The 20,645-nt window shown below is 46.6% G+C and overlaps 1 pseudogene; it reads right to left on the reverse strand.

Moving 5' to 3' along the window:
* Positions 1 to 184: 184 nt before the first annotated feature.
* On the reverse strand, positions 185 to 15,911 carry LOC146063034 (cytochrome P450 2C14-like; annotated as a pseudogene).
* Positions 15,912 to 20,645: the final 4,734 nt, after the last annotated feature.

A 20,645-nucleotide genomic window follows, 5' to 3' on the forward strand; every position in this document is an offset into this window, starting at 1 on the left:
TTCAGAAAATGAATTCATTTTCATTTTCCGGGTACTCTGTAAATTATTTAACCTGTATAAACGTTCCAATCAGAATAAACATTTTGTCATTAGTAGAAAAAAAACTGCTTTGTAATTTCAGATGTTATTTGGAAGCTGGACACAAGTATGAGGCATCTTTCCAAATGACTTGTCCGAAAAGGTTCTAGCTGCGGGGAATAGCGCACATATCATAAGGGTGTGAGTTATTAATAGCGAGACTGGCAGACGTGAGGTCCAGCTGCGCTCCGGGAGGGCCTGGCTGGTGAAGTTCTGCAGCAGTCGTGTAAAGAACAGGAACAGTTCCATTTTAGCCATGTCCTCCCCAGCGCAGGTTCTTTTACCTGTGGCAAACAAGAAGAAATTGACCAATGACATATACACACATCATACCAGATCATACCGCCCAGCCTGTCCTTATTTTCATGGGGCAGTTAAGATTTTTTGTGACTGAGGCACTTTCCCACATGGTAGCAGCAGTGTCCAATGGTTGGGGGGCAGTTGGTGGTGGTGGTGTGGGGGGGGGGGGGGGGGGGGCAGAGTATGCGCACAGCATCTAATCACGGAGACAGAGGGATGGAGGGGGGACGGGGCAGGGATTGCTAAATTGAGATAATGCAGTCTGGTCGATTAAAGAAGGATAGCACATATGCAGCATTTGCATTGCACATGCGTACCCACATTTGATAATTATTTTGCGTACACGTTCTGATTCAATGTTTTGTGGAGGAAACACGGCGGGGGACTCACAAGCACCTTCTTCTGATTAAAATGATTCTTTGTACAACCGCTGCACAACTGTCACTGCATACCAAATGACACAATCGGGTTTATTTACTAAGATAGGAGTTCTATTGAAGATAGGATGTTGCTATAGCAACCAATCAGATTCTATTATCTTCTAGAAGTTACTAAATAAATAAGAAGTAGGGGCCCTCATCCAGATTGGCTTGGTAAGCTGTGACCATCACACCTTGCTGAGCAGCTGAGATGCCACCTTGCCGAATTATGCCCCTCCCCGCCGCTGACTCCCCTCGGTAGCATGTGAGGTGATGTGTACAAGAACACATCCCTCGCATCCCTTGTCGCCGACCAATTGATTGATAGCTCCTGGCTTCGCAGAGGTCGGTAAAAACTGACTTTTATTTGCGCGCGCTATGACGAAGAAGGGGTAGGCGTATGTCGCCCTGTGACATCAGCTGCCCGCCCTGGCCTGCATCGGCCCGCCAGGGTATCCATGGAAACACCCAGCGTTTTTCATGGGGACGCCAATAAAATGCTGGCCATTCCCATGGGTGAGCCCCGTTTCCACCGCAATGCGCTCCTGTTCTCCCTCCCAACATACAACGAGTATCTCGCCAGAAGCCATCCATTGCCGGGGGTCTGCGCATGTGCGAATAGTGTTGCATTAGGCTAAAATCTGATTGGTTGCTATGAGCAAAATCTCATCTTCAGTAGAACTCACATCTGTAGTAAATAAACCCCAATGTGATAACAGATCACATGGAGCTCGTACAATAAGTGTAATGTGCAGTGCTATTTATCAGCAGGAACCAGCAGGATCTCAGGGGTAGATTTATTAAGCTCGGTGAAGTGATAAAGTGTCTGGTCTTTATCACCAGCCAATCAGCTCCTACCTGTGATTTTTCAAACCAAGCCTGTAACTTCACAGTCAGGAGCTGATGGCGGTGATAAAAACCAGACACTTTATCACTTCACCGAGCTTAATAAATGTGCCCTTCAAGTTCCTAAACCTCTAATTTATGATAACGCTAAGCGTTCTCCTGGGAATGCAGGCAGGTCAATGACATCAGCGCCACCTCCTTTTTGTGATCTGCGGCTGAAATAAACCCAAATGAACTAGAACCAGTGATATACGGGTAAGAGGTATTCTGGTCTCCAGAACCAAAGCTCCACCATCATTATTGGCATTAGTATCAACAAGATCTGGTGAGAACTAGTATTACCCAATGAGAACGGTATGAAGGATTCATTCTTCTTGAAGTGTTCCTTCTGGGGTGAGGAAATGTTCCGGGTAAAAGTCCTCTGGTTTCTCAAAGCAGGTGTCACTTTTCATGACGGAGGACAACAATGGCATTACCAAGGTCCCCTTAGGAGAAATATTCAGATACCAACTGTAACAGAAATGCAGCATGAACAAGTGGCAGCATTGCTTACAGAGCAACTTGTATACTGCATTAAAGTATATGTGCATTATGCACACCTCCCAACTTTCAAGTCTTTCAGGAGGGACCAATTAAGGGGCATGGCTTGCAGAGAGAGGGTGTGGCCTATAATAGTGATGTCCCAAAAGACCACGCCCCTTTTTGCCGCTGTGGGAGCATGACCCTGAGGCGCTGGTCAGCAATTTACAGGGAGGGACTCCCAACAGCCCCCCCCCCCCCATGTGCCCACCACATCTAAGGTACTCTGAAGTCACTTAGATCTGCGCGGACATTCAGAAGGAAGTGGGCCGGGCAGCTGATATCCAGTGATGCCAGCTGCCCACCCAGGTGCCCACATCAGGGGCATTTCCACGGGAATGCCCTGCTTTTCATGGGAACACCCATGAAACGCTGGGCATTCCCATGGGCGCGACTATCCGCTGCCACCCATGCCAAAACCAAAAAATCCAGGGTTTCAATTTTGTGGTGACTGTTTTGTCGATTTTTGGTTTCAAAGTTTTCGGTGGTTTTATGAGAAAACATTGGGTTTTTTATGTTTAAGTTTTTGTCTGATTTTGTTTTGTTGTTTTTTTTTTTTTTTTGTGAATCAGTCAAAAATCACAGTCTATCAAAAATGGATCTTTAGCAAATATTGCCCCTTGTCTTCAGTGTTGAATATTTCCCTTGAAAATTGGCCACTCACCTCGGGAATGAAGTAGCCCCTGAATGTGACATCTTGGGAAGTTGCATGTGGGATATTAACAGGTACAATATCACAATACCGCTGGATTTCGTGGATGACGGCGTCGGTGTACGGCATCTGCTTCCTGTGCTCTATTTGAGGTTGAGCTGATCCGATCACTCTTTCAATTTCATTTTGAACTTTTTCTATTAAAAAAGACATTTGAATTATGTAATTTTTATCATATTTACAGTGGTATTACTACAGGGGTTGTGGGAGGTGGGCCCTGTCACCTGCAAAGGGGTAACACCAAGATGCTCCTGCTGAGTGACAGGCTCCTGATGCTGCACTGGAACATACATGCAGTACCTGGCTCCTGTCATCATGGCCTGCATATCCGGGACCCCGGATTGATGAAAATGGGGGTCAAGCTAGGAAGCCACACCCCTTCTCCTTTGAGCACATGCCCCCTCTTAGTGAGGCCATGACCCCTTTGCCTTTGGTATGCTTATAGTGTCTTCCTGCTGTACCAGAGGTGACGGCATTGCATACAGTATTTATCATACTAGCCTACCGTCCCAGAAGTTGCAGGGAACTCCTTATTTTTGGGGAAGTCCCCACACCCCAGGAAGAATAGGCAGCTCTCCCACACATCTAGTAAAGTTTACAAGATGGGGAGATAAGGATAAGGAACCTATCAGGGAATTGGACTGTCTAGAAGGCCCGGGCAGCTCATTTTGACCACCGCAACCTCCCCGACTGCCTCCTCTGTGCTGCCTGCTTCTTCAATGCAGGACACTGGCAGCCAATTAAAATGTTGCACTGGCTTTGAGCCAATCATAGCGTGTGTACCAGCTGCCGGGACACAAGCTCTGATTGGCTCACCAGCTGGTGCTGCATTTTAATTGGCCATTGGCGTCCTGCATTGAAGAAAGCCTATGCTTCAGGGCCTGTGGCAGAAGTCCAGCGTAAGGGAAGGTAGGGGGGGGTAGGCCGGACTGGAAATCATTACTGGGCCCCAAAATTCCTAGTGGCAGCCCTGCTGGTTCCAGTATCTATTCTAAGCAGTGTATTTAGTCAGCTAGTACAGTACTTACTGTACTTCAGTCTGCATGTACTAGTACTATTTTATGCAGGGCCGGATTAAAGCAGGGCAAAAGGGGTCAGTACCCCTGGCCCCCCTCTAGCTAGGGGCCTCCTGTGGTTGGCATGTACTGTACTTTAAAAGCAGCAGTGCATTACTGGGAGTTGACTAAGTCCCATGACACTTTGCACAAGAGGGCAGAGGCTGAGAGGCTGAGAGGTGTGCTGAGCTCTGATTGGTGGAGCTCATTACATGCTTCTCAGGCCCATGGAGGACAGCAGCAGCAGCCTAGTCATGGGAGGGTTTTTAATCAGAGGCAGCACTGGAATGTGAGGTTTCCTACAGTTCTACAGTGTAAGGTGCAGAGGGACAAACACAGGCTTTTCATGTGGTATGTATGTATCTCCCCCCTGCAGTTACACATTGACCAAGTTTATATTGCCTTTACTCTGTGTTTTGACAGTGTAATATTCTCCCAAGGCAGTTTAATATTCTCCATGCAGTTTGCAGCCAGTAATGACAAGTGCAAGGCCCCCCCCCCCCCCCCCCCATCTAAAGTGCCCTGGGCCCCTCGAAGGCTTAATCTGGCACTGATTTTATGCAGTGCACTTCAGTATGGTATCCATTCTATCCTGTGCCCTATTCTGTTCTCTAACCCTCTGCAATGTGGATGCTCTTACATGTGAACTTGTGAGCTTTCTTCTGAATTTTCTAAAGCTGTGTACACACGGTGCAATATCTCTGGCAATATGGTCGCTGAGCAACCATATTGTCTGTGATTTGTTTGTGTTGCGGCAATCTCTGGCAGGTCTCCGAAGGCGCCCACGTAGAAACCCTGCACATGGCAGAGTTTCATCATCGAACTAACCATGTGAATGTATGGTTGAGTTCGCTAACCACAATGAGGGCCAATATGCCATACAGCAGTTGGTGGCAGCAGTGCCCCCGCCTTAGGCACTGACTACTTATAGCCTATATCAGTCGAAGATTAGTGGAAGCCTCAGAGGTACTCTTCCATGGTCTTCAATGTTCCGGGAATTGCGAGTGGATAGCCATTAGCGATCCGTCTGCAATAAAACCGCATATTTGCGATCGAAATAAGACCCCTTCTTATGATGACTTTATCCCGCAATGCATGTATGTGTCTTACTTTGGATTTCTGGATATTTCATCATTAGCAGGAGGCTCCATCGCAGAGTGGACGCTGTGGTTTATATTGCCGCAGCAAAAAGATCCATCAACAAAAAGTTCAGGTTCTCATCGTGGTAATACGATGTGGACGCTGAGTTCTCCTGCGCCAAATAAAAAGTACATGTTTACTAATGGTACTGTATATAATATTTATATTACTGCTGAATACTTCACTCTTTCCGCAGGACCATCCCGTTTTTTTGGGATGGTCCCGCGTCTCGTTCATGAGGACAGCATCTATTAAGAGAGACAGATTGGCTGGGGGGAGACCCAGCAGCTTACACAGCTCTTGCAGTGACAAAAAGGGGTTGAGGCCTGCAGGCGCAGAATCTCATGAGGCCACACCCCCTATGTCATAGGTCATACCCCCTTTCAGGACGCGCGAGCGTCATGATTTCTAAATCAGAAATGTTGGGAGGTATGCTGCTGCTGAAGTACTCAAATATGTTGGAGTATATAGAACTGAGGTGCTCCGCAGGGAGGTATCCATTTGATATATATTCCAAACTGTTGTACCTACGTAAATAAAGGCACCATTCCCTCCAACTTCTGCTGGAAAAAAACATACAAATTCAGAAAGGTGGCATGGTCATGGGTAAAGGGGGCGTGGTCACGCCTCCTTTCCTATACTTACAATGGGCAGTTGGAGACCCAAAATAGGTACAGGCCATAAAAAAGGTACTGTAGCTGCTAAAAAGGTACAGTTGGAGGGTGTGAGGCAATTTCAAGGTTTGTACAGATGGAGCCGCTGTCTTCCTTGCAGGGGCTGGTGAAATCATCGCCAGCCCCCCGCCAGATGCTAGCTCCTGCCAGGGGGCACGCGCGCAGGAGACGCTTGCGCCCCGTGGCAACGGAGCTCCCGTCGCCATCCGCCGCCTTCGTCGCCGGTCCCCATCGCCGCCCGCCCCCCCTAACCCTGCCCATCTCCCCGAAGTGGAGACGGGCAGGGACCCGCTGCCCAGCCGCCGAGAGATTGGGACGCAAGTGTGCATGAGACGCACACGCATCCCAGTTCAATGGAGTCCCTGTCCACCGGCGCTCGCCAGTGGGGGCGTTCTGGCGGGCGCCGTGCAAGGATAGGGGGTGCTCCATCTGTATGTAGTTTTGTGAAACGACTGCAAAAGTTTGTTGACATCAGCAAAAAAAATGTTGTTTTTCAACTTATGATTTTAGAGTACAGAGGATGGGATAACATGCACCCAGTGACACAATTGTAATATACTCTGCATCACTTTTTATAATATAACACTCTATAGCATACCTCCCAACTCATACAGTACTTACCTACACTCCCGGATTGGCCAGGAGGGTCCCGAAAATCATGGTCCCCCGCATCAACCCCGTGCACCCCCTCCCTCTGCCAAATTGTGTTATTTAGTGCCACCCCCTCCCCGAAGAGCCGCAAATGGCAATGAGCATGTAACCCACTGGTAACATGCCAAAAAAACACTGTTAATGAATAAAAAAGCCCTGGCAACAAGCATGTAACTCCTGTCAATGAGCATTTAGGTAAATACAATTATAGTAAATGTAAGGGAGGGCGCAACAGAATGATTTTTCTGGCAGGGAGGCGCAAAATTTCTAATTACGCCACTGACCATCACGTTGGTTGCCGCTCCAACAACTCCCCCGGTCACGTCCCAGCCCCCTCCCCCCATTGCTAGTGTCAGTGAGACTGCAGTTTAAGTAGTCATGCACTGGCACATGTCCCTTAAGTGGACCCTTAACCCCTTGAGTGGTGGGTTTTCTCTGGGCAGGACAAACCTAGTAGGGCAGGTTTGTCCCTCACCACAGAAGGGGCTGCCACTGCCTTCTGCAGCAGCTGCCGGCTTTGGCTGTTTGCGGCTGCTTAGAGGCATTCGCTGCCGCTTGGGGACAGTGCCATCTTTCCCATTGGGCTTAATGGATAGTTGCCCAGGGGCCCAAGGATTCTAGGGGCCCACCCCAATGGGGAAGACGGCACTGCCCCAGGGGAGCTGCTGCAGTGGCGGCGGGTGGCGGATATCGGTGATTCGGGCAGCAGCGGCTGGAAGCTTTTAGCTGAGGGACTGGAAGTGCTGCTGATTTTGAAAAGGCTGGCTGGACGCTGATTGGCTGAATTTTCTCAGCCGGACCGTCTTTTCAAAATCAGCATCTCTTCCCACCTGCCAAATAGGGCTACAAGCTCCCAGTCGCACTTTCCGAATGCCGCTGCGCGAACCCCACTGCACATACGTGTGTGTGGGGGTGTATGTGGGAGGCGCGCTAATGTTTTGTCCAGTGGCCCCCACCAATGTTAAGATGGTCCTGCTGGGGGGGCTCGGGTGCTCAGCCATTCGTCTGTTCGGGCAATCCTGTGTTTGGATGCCCGAACACATGAACGGCCGAGCGGCCGAACCTCCCTTAGCGACCCTGTTCCTCCCCAAGTGGTGACAGGGAGGATCGGCGATGCGGCGGCGACAGGGAGGATCTGCAATGTAGGGGATCAGCGACAGGGGGGGGGGGGTGGTGGTGCGCCAATGGTTCACTGCTGGTGGCTTGCATGGAAATTTCTTGGTAGAGCCTCCTTCTGCAGCGCATCTCAGCCCAAGAAATTTCCCACCATACCACCGAAGGGGTCATAAGGGTCCAATAAATGAAAAACATTTTAACTTTACAAAACTTTTGAGAATTGCATGAGCATAAACTGCATAAGCATAAACCGTCGGACAGGCCTTAAGACTAGTAAATGATAATATGATTGATACCTCCAGCTGCTTAGCCAGGAACACATCAATCAGACTCCTCTGGTCGTTCACATCCAGCTCATTCCTGTGTTTGGTGATTATCGGTGCTAAATATTTCTGGAAAGTTCTATGGTTCTCAGAGACCTTTCTGTGATCTCCTGGCAGCCAATCCATCACAGATGGGAAAATATTGTACAGCTACAAAAGATAAGAGTCGTTTTAAACAAATCTAAATACTAAATTGTGACAGTCTATGCCCCAGATTGTGACCCAACACATGATAAACAGTAATGGGTTCTAAAGGTGCCCATACAGTTATACAATTTGGGACCTTTTCACCCAATTCCGACAGAGTCGGGCTCTTGGACCGGTCCTGGTTCCAAAAATATGGGGGGCAAAAACATAGGGGTCCCCATATTTTGGAACCAGCATGGGGCTCCAACAGACAGCAGGATAATACCTCAGCCGAGGTAAATTACCTCAGCAGAAACATCACACCCTGGCTGGTCAGCACTTTTTTACCCAGGCCCGGGTTTGCTGGAGGGGTTCATGTCCTGCTCCTCCCTCACCTGTTGCAGGAAGCTGAGCAGTGGGGAGAGATAGGACAGGCTTCCGCAGCACAGTCTCCCTCTCCAGCTCAGCACACGCTGCTCAGTGTCACTCCTAAGGCCCAGCTTCCATCCCGTGACCATGTCCCCTCCATAATACAGTTTGAGTGACAGGAAGCCAGCATTTAGGGTAGGGGGGACAAATAATTTTGTGGGTGTGAACACGTTATCCAAAAATGCCTTACCCTAATCATAGGGCTTGCCAGAAGCCTGAACGTTTCATTGACTTTACTTGTAAGCTGCGCTATGGTTGGGTCGTCGTACTCAAATCTCCGACTGAACAGTAAGGTCACGATTACATTGGATACAGCAGCGTTCATGATGGTCAAGTTATCAAAGGGTTTTCCTATAAACAGAAAAACATCATTACAAAATACATACATGGACAAGTTTATTGGTACCCTTCCTTGAAAAAAAGGTGAACCCATGGTTTTCATAACTTGAAGGTGACACCCAGGATTGTTTATATTTGCATTAGATGTTTTATTCAAACAGAATAATTAAAAGAAACAAATGAAAATGGCATTGGCAAAATGATTGGACCCTTAAACTGGTATTTTGTTGCTGAAAGGAAGTTCTCCAGAAAAGGTGCGGTGCAAGTGTTAACCAGCCGGGAGAGGCCTCACAAGTGTGGCCCGGCGATGCAGGTGTCAAGGTGCCTGCATCAGGCTTGCCTACCCTCCTAGAATGGACGGGAGGCTCCCGAAAATTGGGTCCGCCTCCCGGCCCCCCTGGGAAGGCAGGTAAGTCGCCCACTTTCTGCCCAGATCCCCCGCACCTCCCTTTCCCGCTGATCCAATTACTGCAAATCATGGGTCTGCAGAGAGGAGGTGGGGCTAAAAGAGGCATAATTTAAGCTCCGTCCCTCTTCACTTGCCCGCAAATCAAAGAGTTTTGTGGCATGGGGCGAGGCCTAGTGATGTCAGCCTTGTCCCTGCCCCCCTGACGTGTTGCCTTTCTGAAAAGTGAAATGAAGCACCATTATTCTAGCGCAGTCTACTTTACTATTTATTTATTTTGCTTTAAAATTTTCAGCTGGGTAGGAATATGTATTATGTAGGAATAGTCCCTGAGTGATTGTCTCTAAGATGTGCAACTACTATAGAAATCACCACACGCCGCTGTCTGGTGCCATTATAACCACTTACCTTCATATGACTTAAATGTCTTTATTAAACATTCCGTCTCCTCAATAATGATGTTCTCTATACCTTTCTTCCCCATGCCGATATCTCGTAATGCTGAATGGGTGATCCGTCTCATCACTTTCCAGTTCTCACCAATAGCGAAGACAATGCCTGAACAGAATGAATACGCATCATTGAGCTGATTTATATTACTCACTAGTATACAGTATTAATGCTGGTATCATGTGGGTGCTAAGCATGGGGAATTAGACCCAGCACCTGTGTTCATTATGACGCCAGTTGCTCATGATGTGGTTGGCCTCTCTGTCAGTCATCCAACCTAAGCCCCCTGTACGGTGGTGAGGAATAGTCAGTGGGTCTATTTCGGATGTGGACAGAGGCGCTATGGCTGCTTCTAACATGGAAGCAGTAACAACGGCTCTAACATCTCAGTGCATGGGGAGGTATCATGCCTCCTCCAAGATGCATTGGGTATGGGTCATTGGATCGACCCTAATTAGGCCATCATGACCACGCCCCCACTGGGAGGCTACGCCCCCTTCATTTTACCACGGCCCGGCTGACCTGATGGTGCCCCTGCCTCCACACAATAATTATTATTTTTTTTTACCTGTATGACATATACAGGGGCGTATTGGCCCGGTGGGCCGGCCCAAAACATAAAAAATGGGCCATGTGCACAGCACCTCCCATGAACCTTCAAGGTGGCTCCCAGCTCCCGTTCCCCCTCCGCCCGGCTACTCGGCTAGCAGAAAGAAGCAGCAGGTGAGCCCCCCCCCCCCCGCGCATTACATATATATACACCACTGCTGCCGCCACCCCCTACACACATTACTTACACCGCTGCAGCCACTCCCCCCCACCCTACACAACCCCCCCCCCCCTCCCGCTCTGCAGGAACATTCCTGTGCCGGATTCAAGTCCCAATTTGCCCCTGGAGACACATATGTACAATTTATATAACTGAATTTAATGTTGTGTTTGTCAGCATACCTTAAACTGAATCGGAGCATTTAAAAAATATTATCAGAAACTTTCTTATGGAAACTAAAATCACTTACCATAGTTCTTTCTTATTTTAGTAAGCACCGCAGGTCGCGGACGCGCAGAGAATTCCTCCGCGTGGTTTACCAGAGCGTCTTTTATGGCATCATAACCACATATGATGATCGCCTTTGTCATGCCCAACTGGACACTGAACACTGGGCCGTACGTCTTAGACAGCTGTAGATACAAAAACCATAACAAAAACACTTCACGCAGTAGTCAGCATTAAAATAAATAAATACAAATACATAATTTTCTAGATTTGGAGCAAACAGTAGAACTAGAGGATTAGAGCAATTTCAGAATCTTTGACAAAATGACCACGTAGAAGAAACTGCTGTCTCCATACACAGATGGTTCCAGTTGCTAGATTTGCAGTGTCTAGATAAAGGGACATATTTCCCACTAGGCCTGTAAGAAACGGACCTAAGGATGGTTGCAGAAGAGCCATGAATTGTGGGAGGGGGTCAAAAGGGGGCCCCAGAAATACCCACCACTGAAGGGGCTTTCGCTGCTCTCCTGCAGATGCCGCTGATATGCTGGGGCTACTACTGCTTCTGCCCCCGTTGGGTGTTCGGGCACCCAAGTGCACATCTTGGGGGAGCAGTGGGGGGGGGAGCAGCATGCAATTGTCAGAGTGAGCGATGGGGTGAGAGTGATGGGGGAAGCTATGATGTTTGCGGGAGCAGCCGTGCGGGTGCATTCAGTGGCATGAAATTTTTTTGGGGGTAGCCAGCGCCCGCAGTGCAGCTCAGCTCAGCTGGGTAAGTAAAAAAAATGGTACACTTGGGGGGTAAAGGGAAGTGGCTACGGGTAAGGGGTGTAAGAGGAGTCGGTACTTATTTAGTTCCCCATTTTCTGGGGAGCTGGGATCAGCCTGCGCTGGTAGGGTAACTGCAGAGATCCCCTGAGAGAGTGCCTGTCCCCACAGAGCTGCTACAGAATCAGGACACTGCACCTGACCGAGAACAATGGTACTGTTTGGCAGGTACAAACCATAAAAAAGAGTCCTAAACTAACTAAAATGGTTCAGTTGGAGGGTGTGTGAAGTAGGGGAGCACTCTCTCTATCTGTGCTCACTCTCTCTCTCTCTCTCTCTCTCTCTCTACACTCCCCCTCTCTCTCTCTCTGCACTTCCTCTCTTTCTGCGGTCCCTCTCTCTGCGCTCCCTCTCTCTGCGCTCCCTCTCTCTCTCTGTGCCCTTCCTCTCTCAGCGCTCCTTCTCTGTGCCCTTCCTCTCTTTCTGAGCTCTCTCTCTCTCTGTGCTCCCTCTCTTTGGGGCAGATGTATTAAGCCTTAACAAGAGATAAATGCAAGGATGATAAAGAGAGATAAACGTTTTAAATTCCTAATCATGTCTTATTTTTCTGTTTTAAATACTGTGTTTATATATGTATATTGTCTTAAGAATATGAACTACTCTCGTTTTATATAATGAAAACGGAGTAAGGAAGTAATAGAAGCTGTGTTTGCATTCCATTAGGATGGAGCGCACGCGTCACAGCTCTCAGCGTCTCACTACCGGAAGTGGTCATAATCCGGCGAGATCAGAGCGGAAGTGCGTGCGTTCCACGAGTGTGGAACGCAAACCACCGGAGACCGTCCTAATTCGGCTCCCAACGGCTTGTAAGTGCACCTTCTCCCTCCCACCAGCCTGAGTACATGTAGGATAGCGGCATATAATGTTTAATATACACTTATCAGCGAGAAAAAGGTTGTTTTAATGTACTTCCGTTCCGAGGGGATGGACACACCCCGGATGGGATGTCCTTCCTCCTCTCAGGTATAAAACAAGTGATAGGAGTGATGCAAAGTACACCTTGATAAAGACAGCAGTCGAAACGCGTTGGTGGCTTTGTATTTGGGTAATTACATTGGTCAGGACCTGTTTGGGCGAGTGTGTTCCGGTCACCTTACCCTCTGTACGGCCCGTTTTTCCAACTCCAATGTTTTGCCTTTTTTATTGTTCCAATTTTAAATAAATTGAGTTTGCCTAGTATTTGGAAGCATCTCTCCTTTTTTTTGGACCAAAGAATCATTAAAGAAACCCTGATGTGAGGATCCGCAGAAATCACAAGTAAGCACAAACGTGAGCATCCGTTTGAAACCTAGAGAAAAAGATACCTTTATATACAGTATATGGTGGTGCCTTACTTAATGTAAGCGCAGTGTAAGCGACCTTGACTTATATGACACAAGGGTGATCCCTTTTCTAAAAATTATTTGCACACCCCATAGGTACATTGGGTATGTAACTTGACCCGTTGGGTAAAATCCACTTCAAACTTCTCTTAATTAGTACATACTGATACCATTCCTCCTTGTTTATATTTTATAAACCTACCTGAGAGGAAAGGATAAGAGAAGAAGGTGGGAATGAGAAAACGGTGAAAAGAAACCTTTATGTGTATGGTGGCGTCTTACTTTATGTAAGCAAGTGTAAGCAGAAATCAGCATCTTTAGCACCACGGTGACCCCATAAGAAATAACCTCTTCACATCCTAGAGTGGAACATATTGGGATCCCGCTGAAAAAACTGCATTACCATAGACTTGCTACACTATTGTACTCTTTTCATTTTTCCTATGTCTTTGATGCGGGAAGAAATCTTGAAAAGAACAGGAAACTGAGAACTCTTAAAATCATCCCCCTATATCAATATAGAGGTGGTAAGAGCGCTGTTTTGAGAAGAATATCTAATTGTTTCTTTGTGCAAAGAGAGATAAACGTCCAGCCAATCAGCTCCTTACTGACTTTTTTCAAACACAGCCTGTAACATGGCAGTGAGGAGCTGATTGGCTGGACGTTTATCTCTCCTTATCACCCTTGCATTTATCTCTTGTTAAGGCTTAATACATCTGCACTTTGTGTTCTCTCTCTGCCCTTCCTCTCTCTTCGCTTCCCCTCTCTCTGCACTTCCTGTCTCTCTGCCCTTCCTGTCTCTCTGCGCTCCCTCTCTCTTGGTGTTCCCGCTCTTTACACTTCCTCTCTCTCTGTGCTCCCTCTCTCTCTGTGTCCTCTCTCTGAAGTGCCTCTCTCTCTGCGTGCTCCATCTCTCTCTGCATGCTCTATCTCTCTCTGCACTCCCTTTCTCTCTCTGTGTTCTCTCTCTGCACTCCCTCTCTCTCTCTCTCTCTGTGCTCCTCCTCTCTCTGCGCTCCCACTCTTTGCACTTCCTCTCTCTGCGTTCCCTCTTTCTCTGTGTGTTCTCTCTCTCTCTCTCTCTCTGCACTCCCTCTCTCTCTGCGTTCCCTCTCTGTTTTCTCTCTCTGAACTCCCTCTCTCTTTCTCTGTGTCCTCACTCTGCACTCCCTCTCTCTCTCTCTCTCTCTCTCTCTGTGCTCCATCTCTCTGCGCTACCCCTCTCTGTGCTATCTCTCTTTTTTCTCCCTCCTGCTGTCCCCTCTATTTTTCTCCCACTCTCTTTATCTCCCTCCCTTTTTCTCTCTCCTTCCCTATCTCTCTCTTCCTCCCTTTCTCTCTCTCTCAATATTTTGCTCTCTCTCCCCCTCGCTTTCTCTCTCTTTCTCCTCAGGCTCACTTTACTTTTACAATATATTGGCAATTGCCAAGTTAGGAAATATAACTAGTGAAAATATTTAAATTGGTCAGGGTGGGGGAAAGTTTTGCCTAGGGCGGGCTGAACAAGCGTGGCTCCAAGCCCCTATTTCTTGCATGACAGCAAAGAGAAAGTGCGCAGGTCCAATCCCCACTTCCAGGCCCGACAATCCAGCAACCATCCATCCAAATTTTGCCTAGAAATGGTTTCCACTTCTGCCTACTCCCTCTAAGTTGGTATAGTCACCGGTGTGGTTGACATTGCTGACGATGCTGCAAGTGGCCATTGATGGTGACATACTATGCAATAGGTGACCATTGATGGTTTCACCAATCAGTCATCCCTTTTTCCTGACGAACTGGCATCTGGTTCTCCCTGGTTGATAGCAAAATTATTCTACATTGACCATAAACTGATGCCACTAACCTTTGTATACAGTCTTTGTCAATGCCCTACTGAAAACAGAGCATACATGCTGGGTGAGATTTAATAGGATGAGAGATTCAGAAAGTGAAAGATTTGGTGAGAAATCTCCAGGTTTTTGAAAGCGGCAATCATTTACACTGCAAAACCAGTTTGATTTTGAAATGTAAATGATTGCCGCTTTCAAAAACCTGGAGATTTCTCACCAAATCTCTCACTTTCTGAATCTCTCATCCTATTAAATCTCACCCGCTATGTCAGCATTTATGATCTCACGCTAATGCTGCCCATATGGTGAAATGTGGATTGAAGATGAGGCTCCAATCGATGGGACCGGTCATCATATACAAGTCTGAACTCGAAACTATGCCCCACCCCCTCCCGCTACCTACAGTAAGTGGCCAATTCAGACCTGTTCACATTCAGCCCCGTCCCTGATGATAAGGGTCTGCGCATGTGCAAGTTCCCGCTGTGAGCGCCTTCGACAAATGTTCTCTGATTGACAGACAGAGGGTGTTCCAAGGTGGGCACCCAGCATTTCATGGCCATGCCCCAAAAAACGGTGGGCACGCCCATGGAAATTCTGGGCAGAAACCATCAAACACAGGCGTGGTCCTGCATGGTCGGGGCAGGTGGATGACGCCAGTGCTTGCCTTAAAATCAGCCATCAGGGTTCTTCTAAAGAGTAAGTCCTGGCTCACTTTTTAGAGTGAAACGATGAAAAATCATCGTTTGGCGGCAAATATACGCAGCCTAGCAAGCAGATCTGAATCGTGCCCTAATATAATAAAGCCCATTGCCTGACTTAAACCCAGATCTAAATTCCTCAGGGTTTAGCTCCTATCAGGCCGAATGTCCTTCTGTCAGCCAGATTACCATTCCGCATTTACATCCTTTTACAGTTACGGTCATTTCTTACCATATGAACTTGTGCATATTATGTCACTTTATAATGTATGATGGAAACTTACAGCGCCCATATTAAATGATTATAATTTAAATTCCATTGTAGCCCCATGGAAACCTTTTTTATTTTATAAATATATTTATTTGAACCCTAACCCTAAATCCATCAGTGGTCATTGAGCAGAAGTGATGTATTGTTACCTGTATAAATGTTTTTTGAGGATTTATCATGTCAATGATGTGTACATTTCCAATAAACGGCAAAGGCTTCGGTCCTGGCGGGGAATTCTTGTACTTGTGTTTGTTCCGATTGTTATAAACATAGGAGAGAAATAAGATGGCCGCAGCGGCCAGAACAAGTGTGACAGGGTCCATAGGAAACGTCTTTGTAAATCTAAGAAAGAAAGAAAGACAGAAAATAGGTATGTTAATACATGGTGTGGCAGGGACAGCATAAATCCATTCCAGGTTTTTAGAGCAGCAGCAGGAAAAATAGATGTGATTAAGGTTTGACTGATTAGCAGCACTTGTGGCTTCCTGTTACATGTGTGTCCAGGGAAGAAGGTCATGGTCCCCAATGCTGAAAAGTGGCTGGGTGATAGGCCGGCAATGTAATATCACATTAGGTGCTTTGGAGTGTAACCAGACTGTGAAATCTGTGGAAAACCCCATAATGCTGTAACAATTCTTGCCAAGCTGCTAACCTGGTATGCTGGATACCTGCTACAAAATAAAGACACAGACTTGTATGTGAGCTATACTGTATATATATCACTCACATACAGTGCATTAGAAACAATAGTTAAAGAGTCTATTTGTCCCCATTTGTCTTGAAAGCAGAGAGAAGTGAATGAAGATGTCCCTGTGGATGTACAGATAGAGCCGCTCTCGTTGGACAGGGACCTGGTGCGGGTCCCGCCATTCACCAGGTCCGTCGTCCACCAGGAATGGTGCTCGCCTGCGCCCCATTGTCGGCAATGGGATGCGGGAGTGTGTTAGACACTTATGCAAATCATTCATTTGCAGCCGTGCGGGGGATCGTGGTGTGTGAGGGGGGCTGTGGCTGCGGGGGTGGCGGGCAGTGTCTGGGGGACTCGCAAGGCTGCGAATTGCGCAGCCTTGCAAATCAATCAGAATAAGGGCCTTAATGCATTTCGGACCAAAGTCCTTCTTCAGAAGGATGGCTAAGGTTTTTGCCATCCTCGTTTATCATCAGTGAGGGGAAATGATCCTGAGGGAAATAGCAGTTACTGCCACAGGGAACTTGTGTTATGCTTTTAAAAACATCTTCTCTTTGTAAGTGCAACATGTTGTTAAATCCTTTGTGTTAACCAAAGTTACTGCACCAATTGTTTCTTTCTCTCTATCTCCCAGTGTATACAGTATATCAACTGGGGAGAGGAGACATTTTTTGTACATAAATGGCCCCCACAGTGCATGTACATAAATGCCCCCACAGTGCAGGTACATAAATGCCCCCACAGTGCAGGTACATAAATGCCCCCACAGTGCAGGTACATAAATGCCCCCACAGTGCAGGTACATAAATGCCCCCACAGTGCAGGTACATAAATGCCCCCACAGTGCAGGTACTCTTCCCGGCATACTGTTTCCCAGGTGGCGGGTGCGGCAATATGGGTGCTGCAGCTGCTAGTAAGCTAGTAAGTAAATACGGCGGCCCAGCAGCGGGACTCGGGCCCGTGGGTGCTCATCAATTTCCGTGGGTGCTCAGGCCCTCGAGCACCCACAGGATCGGCATCTATGAGTGCGGCTCCATTTGTAGTGAAATTGAGTTGCCTGTTGAGATGACAGGGAGGTTGTTTACAACCTGCAGGGTCTTGCATCATTAATGAGAGCACGCATATACAAAAGATGATATGCACGATGATATCATTAATTATATTGTTATTGTGCATATCATTTAAAATGATCACATAGGACTTAAAAAAAAAAAAAAATACAATATTTTTCTCCTCAAGAGAATCTCAGATGCATTATTAGTCTCACGCCACTGGCATATTGACACCTACAGTAGTAAGTGAAGACGCATCTGATTCTGTACACAGCCAGACATCCAGACACACAATATTAGCACTAGCACTACACAAAATCATCTGTACAACTTACTTATAAATTAGTATTGTCAAATACAAGTGTATGCATATATTAGTATTTACACTGTGTGTGAAATAAGTGGATATGAAAAGGTTAAACATACCATAATAAATAGATAAATACATACACAAACATAATAAGACCAGTACTGCACTTTTTAAGCTCACATTCTCCCACCTAATGGTAAGGCTCCTGTCTCTTCTTCCTGGCAGCTGGTCTCTAGTCCAGTGCACTGATTGAAGACTCAGATCCACACACACATTGAACTGATTGATGTGGCGGCAGCTCTAGTAATCAGAGAAACACTGAAATACTACATGTACAGTACTATATGTTCCTTACTGTGAGTGCTGCGGAGATTACACAAGGTGCTGGTGCTCTCCTGTCCTCCTGCAATGCGCTGTGTGTCTGATTTGAATGTTTGAAGGCTGTGTAACCCACATGACTACAACATACATCACTTGAAGTCAGGTATAAATTACATCTGACTCCACACTACAACAGACACGTGGAAGAATTTCCCTTTATAATAAATGTATATTTTACAGCCGGCTAAATCTACAGGATCTCTCCAGGATAATATCATAGCCAGGGGCTACCCACGCAAGGGATTAATCAAAGCAAACAAGAGAAAACTTTCCTTAAAAAGAGAAAATATTCCCAAAGCTTCAAATAAACAATATGTACAATACAATAGGATAACCTGTGTAACACTATGGGGGAATTCACTAAAGGCAGTTCTAAAAATAAAACAGATTATGTCCATAATTTTCTATGATAGAGAAATCCTAACCACAAATGTCCCAATTACAGTGGGACAGTCCTGCTATTTGTACCTCCCGCAGCTGGCAATGTCCAGCGGGAGGGGTGTCAGTTGGGGAAGTGCACAGCATCACTTCAGTGCAGGGAGGGAGGGCATGGAGGGAGCCGGTGGAAAGACACTGCAGGATGCTCTGATTTTTTTTTACTTTAGTAGGGGCCCCAGTGCATTGCTTTGCCTAGGGCCCACAATGCCATTAAGATGGCCCTGCATTACAACATCGTCATGGAACCACATGTCCCAGAATAAGTTGCCTGTGTAGCAGAAACCAGTCTCACAAGTACAGTAATAACACTTCCACAGCCAGTGCTGCCAGCACCAATACTTTCCCAATCAAGTTGGCCTCATAAAACCGGGACTGACGTCTCATGTAGCAATCTCACCTAAAAACTGAAAGAACAAAGGGTGCGCCTCATTAAGTAACAAATGAATAAGCGCCATTGGTATGCAAATGACCTGCTTTCAACTCGTTTGCTTACACTATTAGCCTTTTCATGCACTGTGCACCCTCAGTTTTGATAAATAATATATACATCCTATAGATATTTATACAGTGTATACATTATAAATGTATACATATTAATACATTTATGTATGGATGTGTGTGTGTGTGTGTGTGTGTGTGTGTGTGTGTGTGTGTGTAAATAGACACTTTACATACTGTACATACTGTACAGTCGGGGTGATTCAGGTTGGCTTGCTAGGAAGCATATGTTTGCACCATATCGCATCTGTCAAATGTGCAAATTTTTCCGAAATTTGCACATGTAATAGGGTGTGAATTTTTAGGCAAAAGGCAGCGTGATTCTCCACTCTCAGTGATGGGGACCCGGCTCACTCCGCTGTCAGTGCAGGGTGAGCTATGCCGGAGGACCTCCGTGGGAGCGAGGATGGGTTATGTGTATTGGTGAAAAATGTACATAATTAAATTGTACCATTCTTCGTGTGTGTACAGTATTTGTGTGTGTGTGTGTATTGTAAAATTCTTTTTACAGGTGAACTACAAGTCCAAGCCCGGGGCTGGTTATGCTCAGTAGGGGGCATCCCATGTCCTTTTTTAAAAAATTTTTTTTTTTATGTTTTCTATGAAAAAACATCTGGATGTGATTTTGAATGTGGGATTTTTTTTAGACAGGTGGAAATGTGTGAATTTTATCGAAATTTGCATGTTATTAAATGTGCGATTTTCAGAAAATGTGCAAATCCGTGCGTTTTTGGCTAAAAATTGCACCCTATTACATCTCGCCCTTGATGTTTGTTCGTTGCAAAACATTATCTTCCTCAGTCCGGCGATACTCACATCAGCAATCAGCGCCTTGTCACATTGGCTGTAACCCACAGAATCCATGGACAAGGAGGAGTCGTTCTCCCCGTCATGCTGTGCACAGAACGGAAACAAAGATCCCGGGGCTCAGTCAGAATGGAGCCTGTCCCAGGCCTTGGTTCCATTCACTCAGCCCTAGTACTCAGAGTCAGCTCCTGATGTAAATGGACATGTCTCTACACCCCCTTCCGCTGCTCTTGGATGAAGACACCCTTCTGGTTTGAGATCCGCAGTGATATGCAAATCCCAGAAGTGCGGTAGTTGCATGAGCCATTCTGTTGTCCAGGTGGCTAAACCTAAACCTCTAGGTAGGTATGTGGGCAGTAGGTAACTAAATAGTAGCTAGTTATGTAGTTAGGTATATAGGTAAAGAGTAGGCAGTAGGAAAGTTGATAGGTATAGCCAGTGGTGCAAGTAGAATTTTTTTCTTGGTGGTACTGATACCTTCCACCAAAAATGGGCGTGGCCATGTGTCATGAGGGGGCATGGTCACACAAAGCTAGGGGAGTGACTTACAGTATACCCCTTTTAAACCAAAATCCTTGGTTGGACCTGATCTTTGTACACAGGAGTTTCCAGGGTTGAACCCAGCTTTATACCCCATTTACACAGCACTATGTCCCAGGTCGGACCCAGGTCTGCGCCATTTATACTGAACCTGGGTCAGCCCTGCTTTTCCCTTTGGATGACATTAAAAAATGTCCATTTTAGGACTGATAAACTTCCAGTCAACCTTCCGTCATTGATTAAAAAAATAAAATAAAAAAGACATGAAAAGTTAGCATTGAAAAATGTCGGTTTGTTTATTTTGTTAAATATTTTTTCAAAAAGTTTTATTCAGTGCTCAAGG

The sequence above is a fragment of the Crinia signifera genome, chromosome 3 (assembly GCF_055691185.1).
Source record: "Crinia signifera chromosome 3, ASM5569118v1, whole genome shotgun sequence".
Lineage (NCBI taxonomy): Eukaryota > Metazoa > Chordata > Amphibia > Anura > Myobatrachidae > Crinia > Crinia signifera.